The sequence below is a fragment of the Sus scrofa genome, chromosome 1 (genome assembly GCF_054392235.1).
Source record: "Sus scrofa isolate SSC_HxYL_T2T_F1_AM1 chromosome 1, Sscrofa_HxYL_maternal_Yorkshire_Landrace_v2.0, whole genome shotgun sequence".
In the NCBI taxonomy this organism is placed as follows: domain Eukaryota; kingdom Metazoa; phylum Chordata; class Mammalia; order Artiodactyla; family Suidae; genus Sus; species Sus scrofa.
Window position 1 is genome coordinate 167,051,552 of NC_139383.1, and position 26,269 is coordinate 167,077,820.

The 26,269-nt window shown below is 37.8% G+C and overlaps 1 long non-coding RNA gene across 2 annotated transcripts; it reads right to left on the reverse strand.

Moving 5' to 3' along the window:
- Positions 1–609: 609 nt before the first annotated feature.
- LOC110261626 (uncharacterized) lies at positions 610–25,083 on the reverse strand. Of its 2 annotated transcripts, none has more exons than XR_014832125.1 (2): positions 24,615–24,699; positions 610–5,118 (listed from the first exon to the last, which is right to left on the reverse strand). It is a non-coding gene; the product is annotated as an uncharacterized LOC110261626 (long non-coding RNA). The 2 variants fall into 2 exon arrangements; XR_014832124.1 differs by lacking the exons at positions 610–5,118; positions 24,615–24,699 and adding exons at positions 12,379–19,034; positions 24,940–25,083.
- Positions 25,084–26,269: the final 1,186 nt, after the last annotated feature.

Consider the following 26,269-nt stretch of genomic DNA (forward strand, 5'->3'; position numbering starts at 1 on the left):
TGTTCAATCCCAGCCCAGAGTAAGGGGTTAGGGATCTGGCATTGCCACTGCTGTGGTGTAGGTCACAACTGCAGCTCAGATTTGATTCCTGGCCGGGGAACTTTCATATGCCATGGATGCAGCCAAAAAAAAGCAAAGCAAAACAATTAAAAATTTAAGTAAATTAAAAAATAAAAACTCTGTAATTGTAAATGAGAGAAATTGAAGAAAATCCTAGTAAAAGGAAGGATATTTCAATGTCCATGCATTGGAAGCCTCTGTATTTTAAAGATGTCATTTGTCTCTCAATTGACCTAAAGATCCAATCCCAATTCCAGGAGCATTTCTTCATTCTGTGGGAATTGAGACACATCTGAAAGGTACATGGATACAAAGGTCCCCAAAATTCAAGAGACACTTGAATAATACATAACTAGGGCACTTACACTACCATATATGAAGCCCTATTATAAGGTTATAGTAATTAAGACAGGGAGGTTGTGGGTCAAGGATAGACAGATGTATAAATGAAATAGAATAGGGTCCAGAAACAGACTTGAGTGTCCACAGCCATCTAATTTATGACCTTCCTGAAAAATAAACCTTGATCCAACTTCACAATACAAAAAGTAAATTTGCATTGAAACTTGCATTTATTTGTGAATGGTAAATGATGATACTGGTGATGATAAAGATTTTAGGGGCAAACATGAAAAATTCTTCACGGGAGAAAGAAGCAAAATTTTCTTAATTAGAACACACAAAAAATATTAACTCTAATGGAAAAAAACAAACTGAATTAAGCTTAAGAACTCTGTTCATCCAGAATTACCACTGAGAAATAAAAATATAATCCACAGAGTAGGAGAGACTTGAGAAGCACAATTCATAATAACTTAAATGAAGTCATATAGTAACTTCTAAAGATCAGTCTAAAAAGAGACAAAATAATTTAAAAATAATTGGAATGCACATTTCACCAAAGAAAATACCTAAAAGCCAATTAATATATTAAAATGTGTTCAATTTCATAATTGTCCATGAAATACACATTAAAATCATAATACAATAATATCACACATCCACCTGAAAGGCTAAAAGGAAAGAAGCACAATATACCAATTATGAGCAAGCATGTGGAAGCAAATAGGCGTATCATATATTACTAGCGGAAATGTGAATTGACCATGTTGGAAGACTGGCACCATCTATAAATCTGAAAACACATATGTTCCTTATGAAGTAGCAAGTTCTCTTCAGATAGGATAGTCAAAAGAAATACATATATATGTTCATCAAAAGACATTTATAATTACATTCTTAGTGCTATTCATAGCAGCCAAATAGGACAAAAACAAATATCCGTTAGTGGATGAATGGTATGTAACATATTTACATGATCAATAATGCATTGCAATGAAGAAATCTACTACACATAACATGAATGGATTGCACAAATTCAGTGTGGAATGAAAGAAGCCAGTAGTTACATGGTCTATAAATTGTGTGATTTTATTTATATCAATTCAAAAAATGGACAAAATTGTGTCAGTACAGCCACCACCCTGAGGGCGAGGGGAACCTGGGACCTGGGTGACATTCTGTTTCTTCTTCTGAGTTGTGTGCCTAGTGGAGTGAACACAGTGATCCCCACCATTCCCATCTGCTCACTTTTCTCTCTGTATTTCTTCAGGAAAATGCTTAATTATAAGAAATAAAAAGCGAAATGCTGGGAAGGTTCTATGTGTGCTGCAGCACAGGGGCTGAGTAGTGCAGGCTGGGCTTCCGGGGAAGTTGATTCTGAGTGGAGTTGAGCATTCAGAGTACTTATGAGGAGCAACCCTGGGGATCAGACCCTTGGATCCAGGAAGAGAAGGGAAGCCAGCTCAGATGATAGAGAAGCTGAGCTCAGATGCTGCACATGGAAGGACTCAGCTGCCCCACTGGGAGCTTTGAGGCAGAACAGGTGTTCAAGCTTCTCCCAGCTGGTGTTGAAAGGTTCTGACCTTCATCCACCTGTGGTGATCATCACTGGTTGTGGGCTCCCCTGGAATATGAAGTGTTCTGAGTGACACAGCTCTTAGAACCCAAAGAGGGTGACAGCAAGAGTCACCCAGCAGCACCTCAGAAGATGGAGGCATAAATCTCAATTCTCTATAAAGGCAAGAGAGATTTTTTACTTATATAATAGTCCTGGAGTATGGTACTGAATAAAACCAGAGGCTACATCCAGTATTACTGCTAAGAGGCATTTTTCATCCACCAATATTGTACATGTATAAAAATGATGTACTATATACCTTAAAATGCCCTATACTTTGTATTGGAGAGTACAATAATGTAAATCCTAAAAGCACCACTATTTTAGCTTAATAAAAGAAAGTCCAAAGAGCTCCGATCTAGACTACTCTGTATAACTACACTTCTTTGATATCTGTTTATCATAATTATCATAATTTTTTAAAGAAATTCAAGGTCATTATCATTGTATTGTACCAATCTGTGCTTTAACACAGCTATGTAGTTTTTAACTTTTAAAAAAACCTCTGAAGACAGTGATCTTGTCTTTAAAATATGATAGTCCTTTCAGTATGTCTTAGCTTTAATATCTGTTGGGAAGGAAATGTCCAGACTTCTCAAATCTCTTATTATATGTTTCCTTTTTGTTTACCTAGAGAACAGTGTTTATAGCAGTGTGTACAGTGGGGGTCTACAATAAGAAGTGTATATTTTCAAACGATTTTTTTGATGATTTAACAATTTTTGTAAACCATTTTCAGGCTTATGCAGCTATAGATTCTCACTGTGAATCCCTCACTTGCTTATGCATACACCATATGGCATACACCATACCATGCAAATACCATATTGCTCATGGTATTTGCAATACCAAATATACAGATTTAGTATTTTTGCGTGTTAGTGATTGTTTCGCATATGTAGTGTTTTGGTTGGGATGTTAAAGGGTGGACAAGTACTGTGGATGGGAATGTGGGAAGTAATTTTAATCATGTGTGATAAATTGGTCACAAGGCCTAAGTTGTAACTATTGCTGTTTTGTTTAACAAGGTCTTATTGCTTTGTATGCATTAATGTTTGGGTATAAAGATTGTGTGTCTCTCCGACAGGGGGCCACAGTATTTAAATTGACCAACCTAATGTTACAACTACTTTGAGGTGGCCAAATGTAAACTAAAAGCCTTAATTAAAGTGGTGCAATTTTGTATAACTTAGCATCAGTAGTTAAATAAATTTGGATTGCTGTGCAAAAAAAAAAAAAAGCAAGTGGGCAGCAAGTTCCAGTACCCACCACATGGAGAATTCCATCTGAGGGCCTGAAGAAAATCAAAGTGGGCAGCAAAGGGAAATGCAATGTTAAATCATGTTAAAATATCTCCTATTTAACCACCATAAATTCTCAGGAAAATTCTCCCCTCTAACAAAACCTAGGCAGTCTGAAATTTAAATCTGGCTTCAAAACATTGACTAGCTGCTGAACAAAAGAAAACTTTCCTTCTACCTTTTCAAAGCTAGCGCTGTCATCTACAACCCAACATGAAAGATTTTAAAGTGCTGAGCTAAACATTTTGATTCACAAAGGCTTTTGCATTCTCTTGAAACTTGTAAAAATCTTTGAAAGGATTCAGTGGAGTGGCAACCTTCTTTCACTTGTAATACTTACCATGATAAGAAATGAGACATATTAGAAACTAGAAAAATTTACCCTCTTAAACAACTTACCAATGTTTAGACTCAATATTTTCCCAAATACTTGGATATTTTTGTTGCAATGTATCATTTAGTTAAAGTAATCATGCATGAGGCTGATTAAACCTCTATCATGCTGTTTCCTAAAGCTTGATCAAGATAGTAAGAATGCCTCAAATACTTGCTTTATATTATGTATGCACATTAATTAGTCTGCTATTATTATCACCATAAATCACCCTTTCCACTAATGACATACTCTTCACACTAATATGTGAAAATTACAAGAGCAAACAAACTAATGTATAGCAGGAAGGCACTTGATGATTCAGTAAATTAAATGAAGCTAAGCCGATACACCTTCTAAAAATTGTCTGGGTTATTTTGTTCCCTACCCCTGTGCTAAAAATGCCACATACATCTTAAACCACAAGGAAATTCTGTTATTCTTAGCTATTTTTAAGATGCCACAGGAAAGTAGGTGATATGTTATCACTCATAAAAGGCCAGGCTACAGTGTCAGCAAATTAATCAAACCTGAGCAAGACAGAAACTTGCTAAACTAAAGCACTGCTACCTCCCTAAAACTTCATATGGCAAAAGCCATATCAGGTAATACATTACCCTCCTTTGAATTTGTACATAATCCCCAAAGTCAGGAATGGTTTTCCACATGTATTAATCCTATCCATGGTACGGATGTTACTGTCATCATTCAAAAGCTTACACTGCCAGGCACTGTTCTAAGTGTTTACATCCCGTCATGCATTTAAACCTCCGAAAGCCTTATGGGATGAGTTTCACGTCTGAGCTCTGTTTTAAAGGTAGAGAAATAAACTCATTGAGAAATGCAATCCCCCACTCAGGTGTCGCAGTGAGGAGATGAGGGTAGGATTTAAAGCCAGGCAGCTAACTGGGCAATAGAGATTTACTCCTTGGTGGATGAACTACACTGCCGTTGCTATTGTTTGAAAAGTAGCCTTCCAATGATTGTATTCTTGATCAGTCAAGTTTTTCACTCTTCCTGGTATTGCCGCATGCTTTCTGAGTAGTAAATGGAATTTTCTGTTCGTGGTGGTGGAGGAGAAAAGCATTATTGTTACTGAGTTCTGCTGATGGAGACCCTTGGGAGAGGCTTCAGCAAACTGTTCCCAGGCTTGGATCCGATGCTCGCAATGCTTTGCTGCCTCACTGTCACAATCATCATCCAGTGGCATTCTGTTTTCCCTTTTAGAGAACATAGGATCTCTTGGCCGATGAAGGCTCTGTGCTTTTTAATCACCTGAGTTATTAAATGTGCCTGAAGAGTCCTGTTCTCAATGGCTGCAGGTGTTAATACAACTTGTACTTTTACTTAGCAACTGCTGCTTGCTGTTTTCCCCAGAGAAGGAGAGGAGGGGTTCCCACTGGAGCTGGGGCTTCAGCAGATACCTTTCAAATGAAAAATTCAGAGCCTTATTTTTTTTTTGTCTCTCAAAGCACTCTGTAACATCTTCCAAAATATTCTAGAGACCTCAATTTTAAAGGAGGAAGTTATAAAGAATCATACTCTCAATCAAGACATAATACTTAGTATGTTTTTATGGGAGGGATGGGAGAATTACATGCCCACTTACTATATTGTCTCTGCATCATCATCACTGTCATAGTCCCTTTTCCTGGCTTGGACACATGTCAGAAAGAATAAGATCACTCACAAAATCAATAGACAGTTCCCATACAAATACTTAGAGTAAATCATAGTTAGAAAATAGTAAAAAATTAAAAGTCCTTTTGATTTTCTTTTCCAAATTTAATATATAAGGAAAAACAATTCCTACTATAAATTGTGTTTTACTTATGCCTAGAAGCCAAAAAAGTTCAATATCAAATGTTAGACTCAGTCTATGAAAATAAATACTTTTAGGTAATTTATGTGCATTCTTCATGTTCCTCTTTGTCTTGATGTTTATTTTTAGCTTCTTGTTAAGAGTAACTTCAATTGTGTTTGAGAAAGAGGCAAGGAATAAATAAAATAGTTGGATTTAGTAAGTCAGTAGGCAGAAAAAATATTCAGTAGTACATTTTGGGTATGAAAGCTGTACTTTGGTACGTATGGAGATCATAATAATTAAACACTGTTTATATTCATATTGTGGAAGTAAAACTTTTCTATTTTAGTTGTAGGTGCAAATATAAATATGAAAGCCATGCAACCCCAATTATGTCTATTATCATTTCAGTTTTTTTGTTGTGTTAACTGCATATGCCAATTTTATTCTGAAAATATAGTTGCTATAGCTGTACCGTAAATTTCAGCAGATGCTGGTCATTCAAGCAAACAAATATGTTATTTTTTACATTAGATTCACCTTTATTTCTACTCAGTCAAAAAATAAATATTTTTTACTTTTTCTTCAGAAGAATAATGATCTACTGTCTTCAGTGGAAAAAATAATTCAAAAATGTCATGATGGTGATAAAAATGGATTCTGTAATGGTGTGGAGCTTGGGTTCAGCACAGAGGGGGTCCCTGTGAGTATAGCCATCCAAGGTTTTGTGGAGAAGATGAAATTGACACAAAGACTTAGAAAGTGACTCTGATTTGAGGGATTGAGATGAGGATCAAAATTGGAAAGCTGGGATGTCAGCAGAATTGGAAAAGCTGGGATGTTCAAAACTTGAACAGGTTGATGTGAGAATGCAATGAGGAAATGGGTTAAAACAGTGTCCCACTCAAAGAAATGACAATTATGTCAATGGAAATTCTTATTTCCTCTTGCTTCATACCCATCCCTGGATCCAATTTCTTCTCCATTCCATTTCTGCAAAGAATTTCTTCTAATCTCAAAGACTAATCGTCCCCCATGTTCCCTTTGCCTATGGACAATGACAAACCCTCAGTGCCTCAGTTTCCTCATCTGTGAGATGGCAATGGCCATATCTAACTCTGAGGGTCATTTTGAGATTCAAATGTGTTGATATGTCGGTAAAGAGTACAGTGTCTGGCACATAGAACACCCTCAATAGTCATTAGCCATTCATTATTATGTCAATACAGAATATAAACCTCCATGAGCTTATGTATACTTAAAAGTAGGAGTTCCATGAGGATGTGGGTTCAATCCCTGGCCTTGCTCAGTGGGTTAAGCATTGGCCTCAGCTGCAGTTCCAATTCAACCCCTAGCCAGGGAACTTCCATATGCCACAGGTGTGCAGCCCTAAAAAGAAAAAAAAAAAAAAAAAAAAAAAAAAGTGCACCAAAAGCTCTCTTTCCTCATCAGTCTAAAGATACCTCTTGCTATCCAGTGTATTTAGTTTTAAAGTTCACCCTGCTGCAGTTCCCATCGTGGGTCAGTAGTTAACAAATCCAACTAGGAACAATGAGATTGTGGGTTCGATCCCTGGCCTTGCTCAGTGGGTTGAGGATCCATTGATACCGTGAGCTGTGTTGTAGGTCGAAGACTCAGCTTGGATCTTGTGTTGCTGTGGCTGTGGCGTAGGCTGGCAGCTGCAGCTCTGATTCAACCCCTAGCCTGGGAACCTCCATGTGCTGCGGGAGCGGCCCTAGAAAAGGCAAAAAGACAAAAAATAATAATTAAAAAAAATAAAGTTCACACTGCTCACCACAGTTATTCTGTAATCCACTCCAGTGTTTGTTGATTTCCTAGCATTCCATGAAGATTGCCCTTAGTAATGTTATTGATACCCTGCATGTTGTCAAAGCCTGTGATCACTCTGTTACCCTCACCTCACTTGGACCCTCAGTGCCTTTTGAGTCAGTTGTCACTCCCTCCTTGGCTTGAATGAATCTATGTACATGTTGCTTGTTTTCCTCCTAAGGATTGCCGTTTTAGGTTTGCCTTTTCCACATGACCTTGACTTTTTGAGTATTTTGCCCCTTTTCACAACATATGTGAAAATTATTTACCCATCTCTCAACTGCCACACCTCAGTACAGGACTAGAATTTTTTTTTTTTTAATTTTACAGCCACACCCACAGCTTATGGAAGTTCACTGGCCAGGGATTGAATCCAAGCCATAGCTGTGACCTACACTACAGCCACAGCAACACCAGATCCTTTAGCCCACTGTGCTGGGCTGGGAATTGAACCCACACCTCCGCAGCAACCCAAGCCACTGCAGTTAGGGTCTTAACTCATTGTGCCACAGCAGGAACTCCAGGACCAGAACTGTAAAAAATCCTGTTCTCAGACTCCTTTGTTAGATGCCTCCAGAAAGAAAACACAAGAAGATGAGAAAGGGGCATTTAGTAGTTCCTGTCACATTACCCCAGCAGCTCAATCCAAAGTTAGCCCTCAGATAACATTGGTCCTTCTATGAATCTACTGCATGTACTGCCTCCCTTTCTCCAAGTTCCTCTCTCACCTTTGTAACTTCCTGCATTCCCCCTGGTTGAGTTTCCAAATGGGTTTCCATTTTCCTGACTGGATCCTGACTGACAGACCATTTCATACTGAAAATTCCACATTCATTCATTCAGCCCAGAGCTCATATAATTAATTAACTTTCATCTTATTAACAGTTATACTGTGGTATAATATATGCTGTTAAATCCACTCTTCTGTAAAGGTACAAGACAATGAATTTTAATAAATTTATAGAGTTGTGAAATATCACAATCTAATTTTAGAGCCTCTCCATCACCAGCTACACCTCACCCCCAAAATATTCCTGTGTTCATTTGCAGCCACTTTCCATCTTCATGTCTAACTCTAGATAACAACTAATTTATTTTGTTTTCTCTAGATTTGCATTTTGTAAATATTTCATATAAATTGAATCAGGCAATATGTAACCTTTTGAAACAAAATTCATTCAGTATATTTTTTGAAATTCATCTAAATTGTAACATACATCAATACTTCATTTTTATCATCAAATAATATTTTATTGTATATATACCATATTTTGCTTTATCTGCTTACCAATTGATAAGCATTTAATGCTTATTCCTCAGTTTTTGGCCACTAGGAATAACACTGCTATGGATATTAAGCAACCTTTGTATGGGTGCAAGTTTCATTGACCTTACTCTTAGGAGTGGAAGTGGTACATCATATGCTGACCCTGTTTAACATTTTAAGAAACTGCCGAACTGTTTTCCAAAGTGATCATACCATTTTATAATCATACCAGCAATATATTAATGTTTTACCTTTTCCACATACTTGCCAAAACATGTACTTGATTTTAGCCATTCTTGGGGGTATGAAGTAGTATCCCATTGTGGCTTCTATTTACATTTCCCTAAGTCATGATTTTGAGCATTTTTTTCATGTGCTTAGTGGCCATTTGCATAACTTATTTGATAAAATCATAACTTATTTGATAAAATATCTCCTCCAACATTTCGCCCAATTTTAAAAGTTTAATTACCCTAATATTAGTTGTAAGAGTTCTATATCTCTTATCATATATATAATTTGAAAACATTTTCTCCCAGTTTTTGGCTTTTCTTTTTACTTTCTTAATAGTGTCTTTGATGTATAAAAGTTTTTAAGTTTCATAAAGTCCTATTTAGCTTTTTTTCCTTTCACTTATACTGTTGATGTTTTATCTGAGAAATATATGACTTATCAAAGGTAACAACAGTTTACTCACTTGTATTTTTTGAAACATTTTATAGTCTGGGCTTTTACATTTAGGCTATTACATCTACTCCTACAAAAAAGTAAGATTTTGCCTTCTTTTAAAATTTACTTCTACTTAATGTTTTCACTTAGATGACTAACAGGATCTCAGACTTCTTAGCATTTCAAAGGCAAGGTACTCCTGGAATTTTTTTCACATATCTTGGTTTTCTATCCCTAGACTTGCCTTCCCAAGTAAATGGTGTGTCTCTCCATTTATTTACTAAGTGACAAACCTTGAATCATATTGAGTCCTTTCTTTTCTTCCTGTCTCCCTGTCATCAACTAGCCTTTTTAGCATTTCCTTTCTGTTCAACTGCCTTGCATTTTCACCACCATCATCCTAAACTCACCCACATAGTACCTTCCCATCTGAACTCACCACTTCCTCCTCTTAGCGCCAGAAGTAAAAGCAGTTTATAAAACTAGATCTGATTTTGTCACTCCCTTGCTTAACAGCACTCAGTGAAGAGATTCTTCATAAAATTTTACTTTTTTTTTTTTTTTTTGCTTCTTTGTCTTATGCTTTCTGCTTCCTTGGCAATCTAGGGGGACTCTAGACTCCTTCCCAGAAAAAATGGTTTGGTTTTATTTTATTTTATTTATGTATTTATTTTTATCTTTTTGCCTTTTCTAGGGCCTCCCGCAGCATATGGAGGTTCCCAGGCTAGAGGTCTAATCACAGCTGTAGCTGCCGGCCTACGCCAGAGCCACAGCAACGCGGGATCCGAGCTGTGTCTGCAACCTACAGCACAGCTCAGGGCAACGCGGGATCCTTAACCCACTGAGCAAGGCCAGGGATCAAACCTGCAACCTCATGATTCCTAGTCGGATTCATTAACCTCTGTGCCATGACAGGAACTCCGAAAAATGGTTTTAAATGCATAAAGGGAATTACATAGTAAGAAAAATCTTGAAAGATATCTGTCAAACCATTTTGTTTTTAATTTGTGAGATAAAGTGCTCCTTTTCAACACAGTAAACAGGAAAATCTAATGACCTTGAATAACTGTACTTACACTGCAGTGATGAGTATCTGCTTCAGTAATGAAGTGCTGTGGAAATGTCTGTGATTTTTTTGGTGACAAAAGTCACGTGTTCATCAAATACTACTATATTTGCTAGATTTTATTTTGAGGTTTGTGGGAATAAACCTGCAGTGTTTACTCCTTCAAGTTAAGGACCCTTTAAATTCTATCCACTTACCTCCAAAGAGTGACCCCATGTAAGAAACTCTGGGCATGGTTTCTAATTGCATGTGGAGCAAACCTGGACCAGGACTGGAAAGACCCGTGTGGCTGGGCACTTGCCTCCATTGTACTGTTGTGTTTTTATGAGCTCATCTCCAGTCTGTCTTACTTTTATTCTGTCAGTTCTAGAATATACCCAGTTTGGCCCAGGGTCTCTGCTCCTTCTGCCCGAGATGCTCTTTTGACTTCTCCTCCTCCTGCTGAGGGCAACTTTAAGCATCTCCTCTTCAGAGAAGTCTTCCTGACCTATCTGAAAAAGCAGCGTTGCTCTTTTCATCTGTATCAATATAGTCCATTATCTGCCTTAAGGAATTGAGAATGACAGCCCTTTCATGCATTTATTTTATTCGCTTAATATTTTTCCTCTCCCACTGAAATATAAACCTACGGGGTTAGAAACTGCAGTATCTATGACATCCTTCTTTCTATTTGAACCCCTGACTCAGAGGGAGCACATGGCTCTTGGTGCATATTGATAGGCTGGTGTTAAATAATCATGTGAATCTCAATAGCTGATCCCCCAGATGTCACCATTTCCAGCTGGACTGTTGCAGTGTCTGCAACACTTGTGTTCCCATTCTTACCTATCTCTCACTGAAAGGAAACTACAGTCACATTTATAAACGGCATATCGCATACTTTTATCCTTGCTTAGCATCACTCAGTGGCTTACTTGGAAAATCCACGATCTTTACTTTGCCTATAAGGATGCACCTGGTCTCATGGTTGTTTTTCCACTTCTAATTTATTTTTCCCTGTCTCTTATTCATCCCCTCTAAGTTCTGAAGCTTATCCTTGCTTTCTGCCTTTTGCTAGTGCTATTTCTTCTTATGAGATTTAAGTTTCCCCTGTCTTTACCTTTTGTCTCAAACGCAATGTCACTTCTTCAGAAAGACCATCCCTGAAAGCACTAATCCAGTAAGGTCTCTCCTAGGTTCCATGATTTGCAAATGTGCATGTGCAAGGCACTGAGCTTGGCAAGGGGCCTATGATAGTGAGTGCCAAAGTGGATTGATCAGGAAAGCACTAAAGCTAAAACTTCAGAGCCCCATCATTTTCACAAACCTATCCAAGATTCTTGGAAAAGTTCTAAATATGCCCACAGAGTGAAATGTATCTGCAAAGTGAGGATTTTAACCGCAATTTTTGGACCACTCTTTCTCTACATTCTAGTTTATTCTTTACCAGTCAGTCACTAATACTTCCAGCTATGTCATAGAAATAGCTGTGGGCATTGGTGCACTTTTTATTTATTTAAACTCAGACCTATTCAGGATGAATGAAAATGTCATAGCTCATGCTTTAAAGGGCAAAGCAGTAAGAAAGGCATTAAACAATGAATAATACATATTAGTGCCAAAATTACTGTGCCAGAGAGGCACATGGTATCATGAAGGCTTAAATAGGGAAGATTATGTAAATCATTTAAATCTGTCAGGTAAACATAAAAGAGAAATTATCATTAATTATTTTAAATATAATGAATCACGGATTGAAAACATAGTGTTACTAGAAAAGCAATGCAAATTAAAATGACAAAATACTACACATCTGTCAAATTGGCAGGATTAAAGGATAATATTACATGATGCAGACATAGCTATGTGACACTGTCTCCTAGAGCTGGGAAGAAATGGGCCACAGTATCATGAATTTTCAAAAGTTTTATAGACTTTTAGCATCTACCATGAGTAGGATAAAAATTTATGTGCAAAAAACGTGTATTTCAATCTTATTTACAATAGCACAACTTTCATTAACTGTGAATTGAGCCATGGATAAATGGTTAAATAAATTGTGTCACATCTGTATAATAGTTCACGTTTTAATTTGTAAGATGCATTAACAAAAGGAGAAAATATACATTGGCAGGCAAAATAAAAGCAACTGAAAATCTACATACATAGCATGCTTTTAGATATACATAATTACTGGAGGCAAGGATACCAAAATGACGATGACAGTTATATTTAGGCAAAGAGAGAATGCATTGTTTTTAATTTTCCATTTTTAAGTTTCTATATTTCAAGTTTTCCACAAAAATGTTTTCTTTATAGACTATAACACAAGCACTGTATCATTTAAATATCTAAGTCTATTTATTAGAACATACTCAGAGGATGGGCTTTTTGGATGTATTGTGATCTCCATCCATTAGGTAAGTGGGTTGAAAAGAAACAGATTCATCTTGAGGGATAAACCCTGTATCTATCAGAGGTTCCCTTCTTTGATATTCAGATGATGTCTGGCCACTAGCATGATGCTTAAAGATGCTGACAAGGGATGTTTGAAACAAAGTTTTTGAATTATTAATGAACTACAAGGGCAGAATCAAATGATTTGATGGAACTTGGAATCTTAAAAAAGACCAATAACGGACACTAAATTTTAATGAAGTCCATAGTAACACTGAGATGCATCATTTCATTTGCAGTTAACCTTTCTGATGGCCACTCGGAGGTCTTTAAATTCTTAGGACAGGGTGCCATTTAACGACAAGGACAGGTGCCTGTCTCATTTAAAGGATCACACTAACTAAAACATGGCAGAGGGAGAAAAATCACAGAGGGATATATGGGAAATGTAGAGAAAGTTATTACAGGCCAAAGAAAAGCAAGCAAAAGAATGTGTTTCACAGAATTTAGCAAACCAGTGATACTACTGTACATTTAGATATAACACATTTTTTTTAAAGTATAACATTTTTCAAATGAAGCAGTCTTTTACAGATACCTGACAGGAAATATAATCAGATTGTAGCAAGGTTTCTTCAAGTATTTATTCAAAGGAGTTCCTTGGAGGCCTAGCAGGTAAAGGACCTAGCACTGTTTCTGCTGTGGCTCAGAGCACTGCTGTGGTGAGAATTGGATCCCAGGCCCAGGAACTTCTGCATGTCACAGGCACAGCCCAAAAAAATTATGTATTCAAATGAAAACCAAATCTTTTAGAAATCATGAGAATTCCTATGAGTAAAGCAATTCAAGAGGTGAGGTCTGACTAGGAAGACAAATTGTCAACTACTGGCAGTGTTCAAAAAAAATGTCTCCGATGTCTCTTCTAACACAGTTCATGGCAAGAAAAGATTGTGAATTTCCAAGATAAACTTCACAGCCCAGGTTCAGGAGCAACCAGGTGGTATCGTAGGCTGATAGATGAATCTAAGAGAGAGGGTGCTGTATTGCACTGAACCAGAAGTTCCGAGTTGATTTTCATTTTAGCTGTGTAGTTAGAGTAGTATCACCAAGAATTCAAAGGCGCTGCTTCCAGTTGAGAGGAAAACAATAATCCTCTCCTCTCCTCTCTCTCTGTTCCTTCCAGCTATCCCCCAGGTTGGACCATCTGACCCATCCTCCGGCCTGGTGCTTTACTGAGTCCTGCTGACTCTAGGCAGTACCTGCTTAATGAAGCAAGGTTGTTTTGTTTTTGTTGCTTTAAAAACTCCCCGACAATACAGAGGCTTAAAATAACACAATTTATTACCTCGCAGCTTCTGTGGTGTCAGATGGCTGGTAAGTTTGAGTGGTCCTCTGCTTAGGGTCTCACAAGTCTGAAATCAAGTTGATGTTGGCACAACTGGGTTTGTCCTTGGAGACTGTGGGGCAAAATCTGTTTCTAGGTTCCTTCAGGCTGTGGGTAGGAGTCAGTCATCGTGGTTGTAGAACTGAGGTCTGTAACTTTTGTTGGCTGCCTGCCAGAGGCCAGTCTTTGCTTCTAGAAACTCTCCCCACTCCTCTTCATGCTTTCCATGTGGGGGATGAGACCCTCTCAGACTTCAAATCTGTCTGATTTCTCCTTTTGCTCCATCTCTCTGCCTCTAGCCAGCCAAAATTCTCTCTTTATAAAGACCTCTTTGGAGACCCTGATAATCCAGAATAATCTCACCATTTAAAATTGGTAACTTTTCACTTACATATGCAAAATTGCTTTTGTCATGCAAAGTAAGATATTTAGAGGTTCCAGAGATTAGGATGTGGGTATCCTTAGGGGGCCATTCTGCTTATTACACAAAGGTGCTGGATGGGCACCAGGTAACTCATTATTGACTTATTTTTTAGTGAGTTCACTGAATTTACAAATAATTAGAATGAATTGATGAAATGCAACCACCCCTATAATGTTTTGTGTCTTTTCAGAATAGCTTTAATTGCTTAGTCATTTAGGATTTATCACATCTTTGAATCATAAATTCTTCAAACCAGCCAGAGCCAAATGAACCAATCAGAGAAAATGTACAGCATTGGCTGTTTTCATTTATTAGTGTTTTAACAAAACCAATAAGTGAATCAGCTGACAAGAATCATTCAGTTCTTAGGAGCTGCTTTTCTATCACTGAATTCAAGAAACCAGTCATATATTGATAACCAATATTTTATTGATTTCTCTCTATCACAAATGCTTTTCTAAATTAGTTAACACATGTTAGAAGAAGGGCCAGCATATATTTAGTTTTTTGAACACAGGCCATTTCTGTAGTGCCAGACCAAGCATCCTGAGAGCACATTTGCAGATTGGACCAGACATACTGGCCATGTGATTTCTGTGCTAATGTGGGAAGGTTTTCTCCTTATTCTGGAACTGATCACCACTCAGGGAGAATCTGGAATCCTTTGTTCTAAGTACCTTGGTGTCTATTCATCCTGGCTTACCACTCCAAACCTCTGTTCTAATAGTAATTGAGTCCCTGCTCCTTTTCCTCTTTGAAGAAGCGATGCCTACAGATTAAAACATCAGGTGACTAGGATTTCAGAATGTTTGGTCATCCTACTCACATAAATTCCAGCCAGTGTAGTGACTTAATATTAAATTATTATCTTACAGTTCTGGAGGTGAGAAGTCCAGAATGGATCCCACTGGGCAAAAATCAAATTGTTAGCAGGGTTGCCTCCCTTTCTGGAGCCTGCATGGAAAAATCCTTTTCCTGGCCTTTTCCTGGCTACCCACATTCCTTTGCTCATGGCCTCCATCTTTCAAGCCAGCAAAGGCCAGGGATGTGACAGCACATCACTCTGACACTGACTCTTCCCTCTTCCACATCAAAGGACCGTGGTAACTATATTGGACCCAAAAGTGTAATCTATAATAATCTCCCTATGCTAAGGTCAGCTAGGTAGCCACCTTAATTCCATCAGCTTCCTCAACTTCCCCATTGTTGGGGGAAAGGTGCTCGCAATGGTTGGATGCATCTTTGGAAGGCTATTATTTACGCTCCATATGAATGCCAGAACACCTTATGATAATGATTTTTTCCTCTTACATCACCATGAATAAGATAATCACTTGTAATAAAAATGTACTCAAAGAAAAAAAACATAAAAAATAAAATTTATGTTAAAAATCTATCACAATTCAGTACCTTCTTTTATAATCATAACTTAATACCTTCCTTTGGTTTTTCTTTCCAGGTTAGACCAGCAACCTCTTTAAACTATACATACAGTTTATTTACCTCGGCTTCCTCATGTGAGGGAACAGATGTTTATGAATCAGAAACTTGGTAGATATGATATTTTTAGTAAAAAATAAAAACAAGGTAGTTTTTTAATATTACTCAAAATAATTAAATAGAACAATTCTTTGGGGAGTTTTATTTTATCCTCCTAATCTCAGATATATTCCTTATTATCTTTTAAACTACAAACTACTAAATGTTGCAATGATTATCTCTCACATGTGCCTGAAGCTACTTTGAGTTTCATTCTCTCAGGGGAGGCTATAAAAACCTTTAGAACACAGACCACTTCTTCTCACTGTCAGCAGAGTAAGAAATAAGTGATAATAATGTTTTATATACAGTCTGTTTGGGGTGGGAGGATCTGGTTTACAGTTACTTTAGAAATAGGAATATAAAAGATTCATATTTTAACTGCAATTCACATATGCATTAAAACCTAATGATTGTTAAAATATAGGCCCAGAGCCCTGTTGATACAAATACGGGTTATTACACACTGCATAATCAGCAAAAGGCAGAAATAACATGGAAGTTTTAATAATTATGTTTAACCTATGGTAATTTATTATTTAAAAAGCAAAGATAGAAACATTCTAACAAACATCTCAGGATCGTAGTTATAGAGCACAGAGAGCAAACCCTGAAATTTCTAGGAATTCCTCCTATATCTATCTATTCATCTATATTAATTGGAATCTACATTTTTATCAAGCTTTTGTTTGTTGAAAATTAGTTGGAGTCACCTTCATATTCTTCTTAATCATTTAGAGTTTCCCCATTTATAAATTTATAGGGTTTTGTCTCCTTTCTTGTTACTTTCCAGGACATTGTCTTGTATCCAAGTATTAGACATTCCTTTGCTTTGATGTACACAGATTGTCTTCCATAGTTCAAGGTTAATAGTGTCCATATTTGTCCATACTGTGCTTTTAAACAGAGATCTTTAAATTCGATTTACTCAAATTCATTAAGTTTTAGCTTTACATCATGGGTTTGGGGTTTTGTTTTTGAATCTTGTTTAACCGGTTCTTTACCTTGTAGAGCACAATGATAAATTCTTCCACAAGTGAAATTTCTTACATAGAAATTCTTGTCACATTTAGGTTTTTAATCTCTTTGGAATCAAAAGTAAGGATTAAGTTTTATTTTTCTCCTCTTAACGAATCAGTTTTCCCTAAACATGCAGGAGTTCATTCTTTCCTTTTCATGTGGGGACCCTTCATCATAAACCGAGAATTTAAAAATTTATATTTCCAAACCATATCTGTCACTCTCCTGTTTAGAACCTCCAAAGCATTTATATAGCTTAAATGGTAAATTCCTTAGCATGGAATTTACTCTTTTATTTATTCCCAAAACATCTATTGAGTTTGTATGTGTCAAACCTATGTGTCAGAATTAAATATTGTTTCTGCCGTCATGAAAGTCAAGTATTCTGTTGACCGAAAATAGTGATCTTAAAGAGGAAGACTGGAGGGCTCTCAGAGTGGGCTGGGGCACCTGCCCACGTTTGGGGCAGGCAGACTGCACTGTAGAAGAACACAAACCTCGAAGGCTGCATAGGAGTAGAACGTGAACAAGTGAGGGACAGAAGACATGTAAAGCAGGTTCTGAGACAATGAAACACTGTTTTGAAGGCTCTGGATTGCGTGGAAGTGGTGGGCTAATTCTCTAGTTCAGGGGAAGCCAAAGAAGTGAGAGGAAGTCTCCCTGTGTACAGAACTGAAGGACGTCTTCCTCCCTCATGGATTCTGACCTCAGTAATGCAGCTGTGATTAAGATCTTTGGCTTCCATGGCCCATGAGGTATTGCATTTTCCCATTTCAAACAAAAATTCACCATGTTGGAGGTCAGGTACTTGAATTAGGGTGAATGCTAATCTAATTTTTTTCTTAATACCTGTGCATCTAGTTATAGGTTCTTTGCTTAGAATAAATCTACATTTATTCTGCCACTTGGTTTTTTATAGAGCAATTAAAAACACCAGTTTTAAGTACTTAATTATAAGGCCATATAGGATTACAAAAATAAGTTTATGAAAAACAAATTCTAGCGTTGAATTACTTCTAAAATAAGCTTAAACAGGTTATACATCTAGGCCTTAATAAATTGCTGTGGTAACAATGAATGGGGTAAACAAAGCAATCATTATTCAGAGGTAATAGAACATATACAATATTAACAGATCATTTCATCACAGGCCCAGACAGAATTTGGACCTAGTTATAAACTATTGTTAACATACTGAGTGTTTGTAGTTTAAATTCTAAAGAAATATATGTAGATAACAGCCAACCACATGTATTCCTTTTGCACATTCTCTTTCCATTTCTATTTCCTCTGCTCAGCGATAAATCATTTGCTGCTCAGTTCAGACACAGAATTGAGCACCAAGGGACCACGACTACAAAGCAGTGTTAGAAGGTCAGCCTGAATCATAGCAGCTAATTTGGTGCTCCATACATGAAAAAAGAAAAAGAACAATCTAGCCATGGTTTTCATATTATCCCAGAGTGAGGGACCAACAAACAGAGACAAGTGTTTGATGTCATTCCAAGCATTTATTTTTCCTATCCATGAAAGTTCATATAAGCTTAAGTTATCACTTTTTTGTTGCTATGGCTGTGTTTGTAGAGCAGTACACAAAATGCAATGTGCAGCCAAGCCATACACAGGAGAATTGAACTTGTGCCTTTAGAAGGAGAGAAGGTAGGCAATGTGGCAGTTGACCAGAATCACAAATATATGAGATTAAAAAGGTAGGCTTGGGATTTTAGACTTTAGCCTATAGCAACATTAAGATAATTTTAATTTCGAAATGAGAGTAAAGGAAAAATCCATCCACTGGTGTTATTTATACACCATACATGAAGAAATAGAGACAATTTAGTAGTTAAAAGAATATCTGAGCTAAAGTCAAACATGAACACCAGAGGACTTGAACTAAGGATGAGATGAGAGCTCCAAGAATATGGATTTTTTTTTTTTTTTTTCAAATGGGAGCAGCCACCCTGTAATGGAAATGATTAAGAAAAGCAGTTAGCATGAAGAGTGTTCAAATGCTGTTAAATGATCATAGTATTCAAAGCAGTCATAAAGGTTTGATCATTATAAGGACTATATACAGCACTTACGTATTTTCAATGCGCTTTATGGTCATTAACTAGTAATTAGCAGAAAAAGTTTCTCACTCCAGGGAAAGAAATTGAAATACATTCTTTGCTCTCCTTACATATAACATCTCCCATGTAACTTCTCTTAGCTTGTAGTGGATTTAATTCCTTGTTTCTCTCAGTATCTAGAAGAGATCTAAGCCTTTATGATTTGTACTAGTGTATTTACAGATGATTTATAGCTTCCTTAAGAGGTTAGTATTCAAACATCATTAAATATTTAATACTGAAGGGGTGTTAAAAGTTAACTTCTGTTCTATGGGAACAGCATTAAAGAACACAGCAAAAACATCTTAAAACTAGAACCAGTAGAGAACCAAAGTAACATAATTAGAAATCAAAATCACTGTCTCCCAGAAAACAATGACTAATGAAAGTATAGTAATCACTGTCTTGTAAGTGAACTGCTTTTATTGACATAAACTCACCACGAGGGGTTTTGAGGATTTTAGTGAGGAGAGAAACCAACATAAACATTAAATCGCACAGTAATCATTTAAAGTAAGTATTACTACATTAATTTACAGGTGAAGGAGCTAAGACTAAGAGAGGTTAATTTAATAGTCCAAAGGGCAGAGTCAGTGAGTGTCAGAACAAAGACTCCAAGTTTGTCTGAGTCAAAACAGCCTGATCTTTTTCTTCACTACCTCATCTGTACCACTTTGTTAGGATCATGAAGAGTGTCTAAGGCTGAGCCATGCTCTAGGGATTCTGTGCCCTGAGGAAAATGGAATGTCCCTAAGTTCCTTTAACATAAACTTCAAAACAGATCTTTTTTAAAATGAGTGGAGTAATGGGATAAGGAGGAAAAACTAGAGTTCTATTGCTGTTGAAAATTCTGCTTTGTGGCAAAGCATAGCGATTTTTCAGTGCCATTTTGTGCTGCTTAGGTAGTAAGACAGAGGCACATTCAGATAGAAAACTGGCATTTTATAAAGTGCTTCAGAAATAATTAGCCAGCTGCCAAGAGTAATCACATCTATTAATTCTAGAAGTGTCCCAAACATAGCTTAATTCTTATTATTGTCTTTGAAGATCCATGCTCATGGCACATACTTGAGGGGGTGCTCGGATGGGTTGATCAGAGTTCCCATTTATGTAGCTATCATTTATCACTATATTGACAGCTGCTAAGTATCGGAATCAACTGAACCGACTTTTTACCTGTTTATTACAGTCTATTGAATTGGATTCTTTGAGATTCTTATTTCCAAACAGTGAAAGGAATAAATATAAACTATGTCTGACAGGTAAAAAAAGAATGGAGGAGATCACTCACTCGTTAAAATGACTTTAAGGTACACTATTATCTTAAAATTTTTATTTTTATTTATTTATTTTTATTTTTTTTTTTTTTTTCATTTTGCTATTTCTTTGGGCCGCTCCCGCGGCATATGGAGGTTCCCAGGCTAGGGGCTGAATCGGAGCCGTAGCTGCCAGCCTACGCCAGGGCCACAGCAACGCGGGATCTGAGCCGTGTCTGCAACGCCGGATCGTTAACCCACTGAGCAAGGGCAGGGACCGAACCCGCAACCTCATGGTTCCTAGTCGGATTCGTTAACCACTGCGCCACGACGGGAACGCCTATCTTAAAATTTTTATAGAAGAATGTAGCTTTGTCACTGTCACTGGACAACTTTCTTTTGTATCTTTTCATTTAAGGAAATATCACAGGTATCATTTTAAACTGAACAGTTTTCATTATTAAAGGTACTATTTCTGTGAATTGAAGATTGGCACTTGCCATCTGCCTCTATGCATATAGAATCATGGGCCATTGCAGCTGCCAACCCTCAATACCCCCTGAAAGAGCTCAGGGTGAAGATCAGAATCGAGGCACTCTGTGGTCTGGGAAAACTGGCAGAACGGGTCTTCAGATAGTTAGATATTTTCACCAGAATATTTTATGAGTTCAATTCTTGCATCTCCTAGTATCTAGAAAAGCACTAAAACCCTTCATGGTGATGTTTACTTCTCATGACTAGCAGTAACCCTCACAAGACTAACAGCAGCCTTCTGTAAAACACATGTATGTTTGCATGTACCTCCCCCCTTCCCCCAAATCACCTGTATACTGACATTTTCCCCTGCCTCTTTGGAGTGGTATTTCAGAGCTTCTGAAACGCTGCCTCCCAGACTATAGTCCTCATTTTGCCCCAAATAAAACTTAACTCTCAACTTTTAAGTTGCACGTATTTTTAAGTTAACATTTCTTTTTTTTTGTCTTTTTAGGGCTGCACCCACAGCATATGGAGGTTCCCAGACTAGGCGTCAAATCAGAGCTGTAGCCAGAGGCCACAGCCACAGCAATGTGGGATGCAAGCCTCATCTGCAACCTACAACCATAGCTCACTGCAACGCCGGATCCTTAACCCACTGAGCAAGGCCAGGGATCGAATCTGCAACCTCATGGTTACTAGTCGGGTTTGTTAACCATTGAGCTACAATGGGAACTCCCTAAGTTAACATTTCTAACTCAGCTTTTAAAATACACTCTGTATAGGTTGATAAGCAGGTTAAGAAAAGACTTAATATTATGATGAAAATATCATGGTTACTAGCCCATTATTCTGCTTAAATTTTTCAGGGAAGAATTCATTTAAACTTATTTTATGAAACATAATATTTCGCTATATCCTCAGGTGCCTATACTAAATTTGATATCATGTTATTTCTTATTTATAAAGATTTTGACAGTATTCTTCAATTGACTTGATCCAAGGAATTTGGTGTAGGGCATCAGTTAGACTATTTGAAAAAAGTAATTAATGGTAGATATTTCTTGAGGTACTTCATTTTATGGCAGTCTCAGAGTTTTTCAAGCAACAAAGTAAGATTATTACAGGGGTTCTCAAACTTTGGCTTACTCAGAATTACCTGGAAGGCTGATTAAAAAATTGTTGGGGAGTTCCCATCATGGCACAGTGGTTAACGAATCCGACTAGGATCCATGAGGTTGTGGATTTGATCCCTGACCTCACGCATCAGATTAAGGATCCAGCATTGCCGTGAGCTGTGGTGTAGGTCCCGGCAATGTATGAGCAACCAACGCGGCTCGGATCCCGCATTGCTGTGCCTGTGGTATAGGCCGGCAGCTGTAGCTCTGATTCAGCCCCTAGCCTGGGAACCTCCAAAGATTGTTGGGCTTCATTTTCAGAGTTTCTGGTACACTAGATCTGTAAATAAGGTACGGGATGGGCAAAGGGGGTTGGAACAAGATTTGCATCTCTAACCAGTTCCCCCCAGAAGCTATTGCTTCTGCCTAATGACCATACTTTGAGAGCCACTACTATAAACAAAGTTAATAAAAGTATTTAGCCAGTAGTATTCTTTAAAATATTTCACGACAAAATACACCCGACCTTTCATAGGAAAGTAACTGTGAACCAATATTATATAAAACGATTTGGGGAGTTGCTGTCGTGGCGAAGCGGAAATGAATCCAACTAGGAACCATGAGGTTAAGGTTAAGGAACCAGCATTGCCATGAGCTGTGGTGTAGGCTGCAGACATGGCTTGGATCTGGTGTGGCTGTGGCTGTGATGTAGGCTGGCAGCTGTGGCCCCGATTAGACCCCTAGCCTGGGAACCTCCATATGCCATGGGTGTGGCCCTAAAAAGACAAAAAAAATATATTTATGATTTTTAACCTGACAGTTTCTGGTCCCCTGTGGCCTCTTGTATGAATCACCCACATCAGAGAACTCCTTCATGGGATAAAAATGGTGGAGTATGGAAAATAGATCAGACCCAGTGATAAGCAGGCCATTTCCACATATATATTTGACAGTGATCAGTAAGATAGGACCTGACGAAATAAGATTTTTTTTTTTTGTTAAAACAGAAGGAAGGTGATAAATTGAAATAAAACATACACGTTTTATTAAGGGAAAATGTTAATTTGATAAATCTATTACTTTAATATGAACATCTGTAATTTTTGTTTCCAAACTCTGGAGTAGCGAGTTAATAAAAGAAACCTGCTAAAGTAATTCAACAAAAGGATGAATGAAAAACATAAAAATTCCCTTTGACCAAATAAAAGGCAAATTATGAGTTAATTGCTTAGGAATGAGACCCAAAACAGAGGAACTGCGCTTAGGACCCCAGACACACAATGTATAGCTGATCATTATCTTTGGAAGCATAACTTAATACCTTCAACAAAGTATAATTTGGCAGCTTTTGGTTGATTTTTCTTTTATTACTATGTTCTGCTCTGCCTGCTACCTGTGATGATAGGTTCTATTGTTTGAGGTTGTAGTTAGGAATTTATTTCCTCAGCTACCTTTATAATACAGTCCTGCAGAGTGAAATCATGATCTATGGTGATAAAGGGAATAGTTTACAATACACGTGGTAGCCCTGCTGCAGGTATATCTGGGACTCACCAGATATATATTGTTCCCCTAAAATGAGGTGGGCCATAAGCAGATTAGACATAGATGCTAATTATTAATACCCAGTCATTTGCCTGGACCACATGGGAACACAGTCAACTATAGAAAACACCAAACTATTCAACTATAGTAATTAGAGAAGATAATCAATGACTTTAAACAAAAGCTAATGATAGTTCTGTGAATAGATTCAAAGCTGGCATCTGGGGAAATGTGTACAGATGCAGTGCAAATGTACACTGTAACAACTGAAGAATTATTACAGAGTAAATCCCATGCCTTTAATGGCAGAGAAGTTCAAAATAAGTGTAGGAACCATAGATGAATTTATTTATTTCTCAAGTGTGGGAAAATGGGAATTCCTGCTGTGGTGCAGTGGGTTAAGAATCCAATGGCAGCAGCTCAGGTTGCTGTGGAGATGCGGGATCAATCCCCGGCCCTGCTCAGTGGGTTAAAGGATCTAGCACGGTCACAGTTGCAACCTGTGGCTTGGAGTCAATCACTGGCCGGGGAGCTTACATATGCTGCAGATATGCCCATTAAAACAAACAAAAAAGTGTGGGAAAATGAATCCGCATGATAAAAAAAATAATACCACATACTGAAGAGTATGGCCCTTGGGCCCTTTTGATGACAGGCCTAAGAAGCAAATAAGGTAAAAAGGAAAGTACTGAAATGCTTACTTAGGTTGGAATGATTGCTGTGTAGGCAAAATATACATGGATTCATATGCATGGGTTCATTTACATGGCAAGAAGATAAAAATTGTGTAAATAAAAACTTCTGCTTCTGCCCAAGATGGAGTACTAGTAATAGAGACTGGATTTACTCTGCCATCTAAAACAATTACAAAACTAGAAAAAAAGAAACAGCAGCATTCATCGTATATACACATCAGGCAATGAAAGATAGTGATCTCTGACAAATAGAAAACAATTTGATGAATATCCTTGGACATTCCAACAAAGAAGTTAACTAGATAGCAAAAAAAAAGGCATGAAAAATGCTCTAATTATTACCTGCCAGGAGCTGCTCTTGAAGGTCTTCCTTTTGACAAAGACAGGGAGACCAAAGGACCCAACTGCACAGCATGTCTGGAAAAATGACAGTCCTGCTTCTTCTTCTCTGTCTGCTTATGTTGTTTATAAAAGCTGCAGGAGCTGGGGAATTGCTGCCAAATCAAAATTCCCCGAAAAAAGGCCCAGGAGAGGCTAAATGTCGGGGATTAGTGCTTACTCATAAGCTGCCGGAAATCCCTAAAATCCTTACAATTCCCCCTTTTTCTAGCCATTCTCTACTTCAAGGATTGCCCCTCTCTAAAAAAGTCCCCAATAGAATACTTACAGGATGGGAGTGCCTCCAATGGAAGTTAGATGAATAGGCCAGGGCATAGGCCATTCCATTTACGAAGAGGATCTCATTTTCCTTGCCAGGGAATGGCCAATAAACACAATTGTTACTGGGCATTGACACAAGGAAAGTTGGTCCGGTTTGTACCTAGCAACTGGAAACAAGTTAGGGAAATATGGGGCTGCTGTAGATGGCCAACCAATTGTAAGCTGTTACGTCAGGTCTATGGGCCCAACCCCAAAGAGTGTAAAAGTCATGGCTTCTGATTCTATGAGAAATAAGTAACCTTTGATAAATATAGGTTACCTTTGCTAATGGAAAGTAGTTAGGTTTAATAGTCTAGACTGAACAAAGAGATATCTATAGTAAGGTAGTTGATAAGCTTGCCCTTTTCTGCTCCATGAGAACTAGGTCATAGTCATGAGTACATCTGATTCTAAATAGTCAAGAGGAAAGTACAAGAAAAGGAACATTACGTATGTCCCCCTGATGCGTAAAATCATGGGGAAATATTCGATGGATTGAAAAGTTAAAAAACGTCAAAGGATGGGAATTCCCGTCATGGCGCAGTAGTTAACAAATCCGACTAGGAACCATGAGGTTGCTGGTCCAGTCCCTGCCCTTGCTCAGTGGGTTAACAATCCGGCATTGCGGTGAGCTGTGGTGTAGGTCGCAGACGCGGCTTGGATCCCGCATTGCTGTCGCTCTGGCAAAGGCTGGTGGCTGCAGCTCCGATTGGACCCCCAGCCTGGGAACCTCCATATGCCATGGGAGCGGCCCAAGAAATGGCAAAAAAAAAAGGATGTATGATGCATGATATAAGAGAAAAAAATGTATATAAGCTAAGCCTGTACAAGCAATAAAAGAGCAGTCCTGCATAACTACCAGGCCTGTGTCCATTCCTTCACCGACGCCACCCATCCTTTGGGAAACCCTGGTCCAGCTGGAGCAGGAATCCAGCAATTACCCACTTAGATAAGTGCAAATTAAAATCACAGTCAACTCACTGTAATTCTGATTCGACCCTTAGCCTGGGAACTTCCATATGCTGCTAGTGCGTCCCTAAAAAGACAAAATAATAATAATAATAATAATAATAATAAACTCCTACCATACATCTATTTCCATGCCTAAAACTAAAACGACTGGCCATACCAACTATTGGTAAAAATACGGAGCTCCCAGAATGTTCGTATGCTACCGGTGGTAATGTAAAATTGTAAAACTATTCGTAAAAGAGTTGGCAAATTCATGTAAATTTAGACACCCATCCATCCCATGACACAGCCTTTCCACTCCTAGAGGAGATGAAAGCATATGTCCA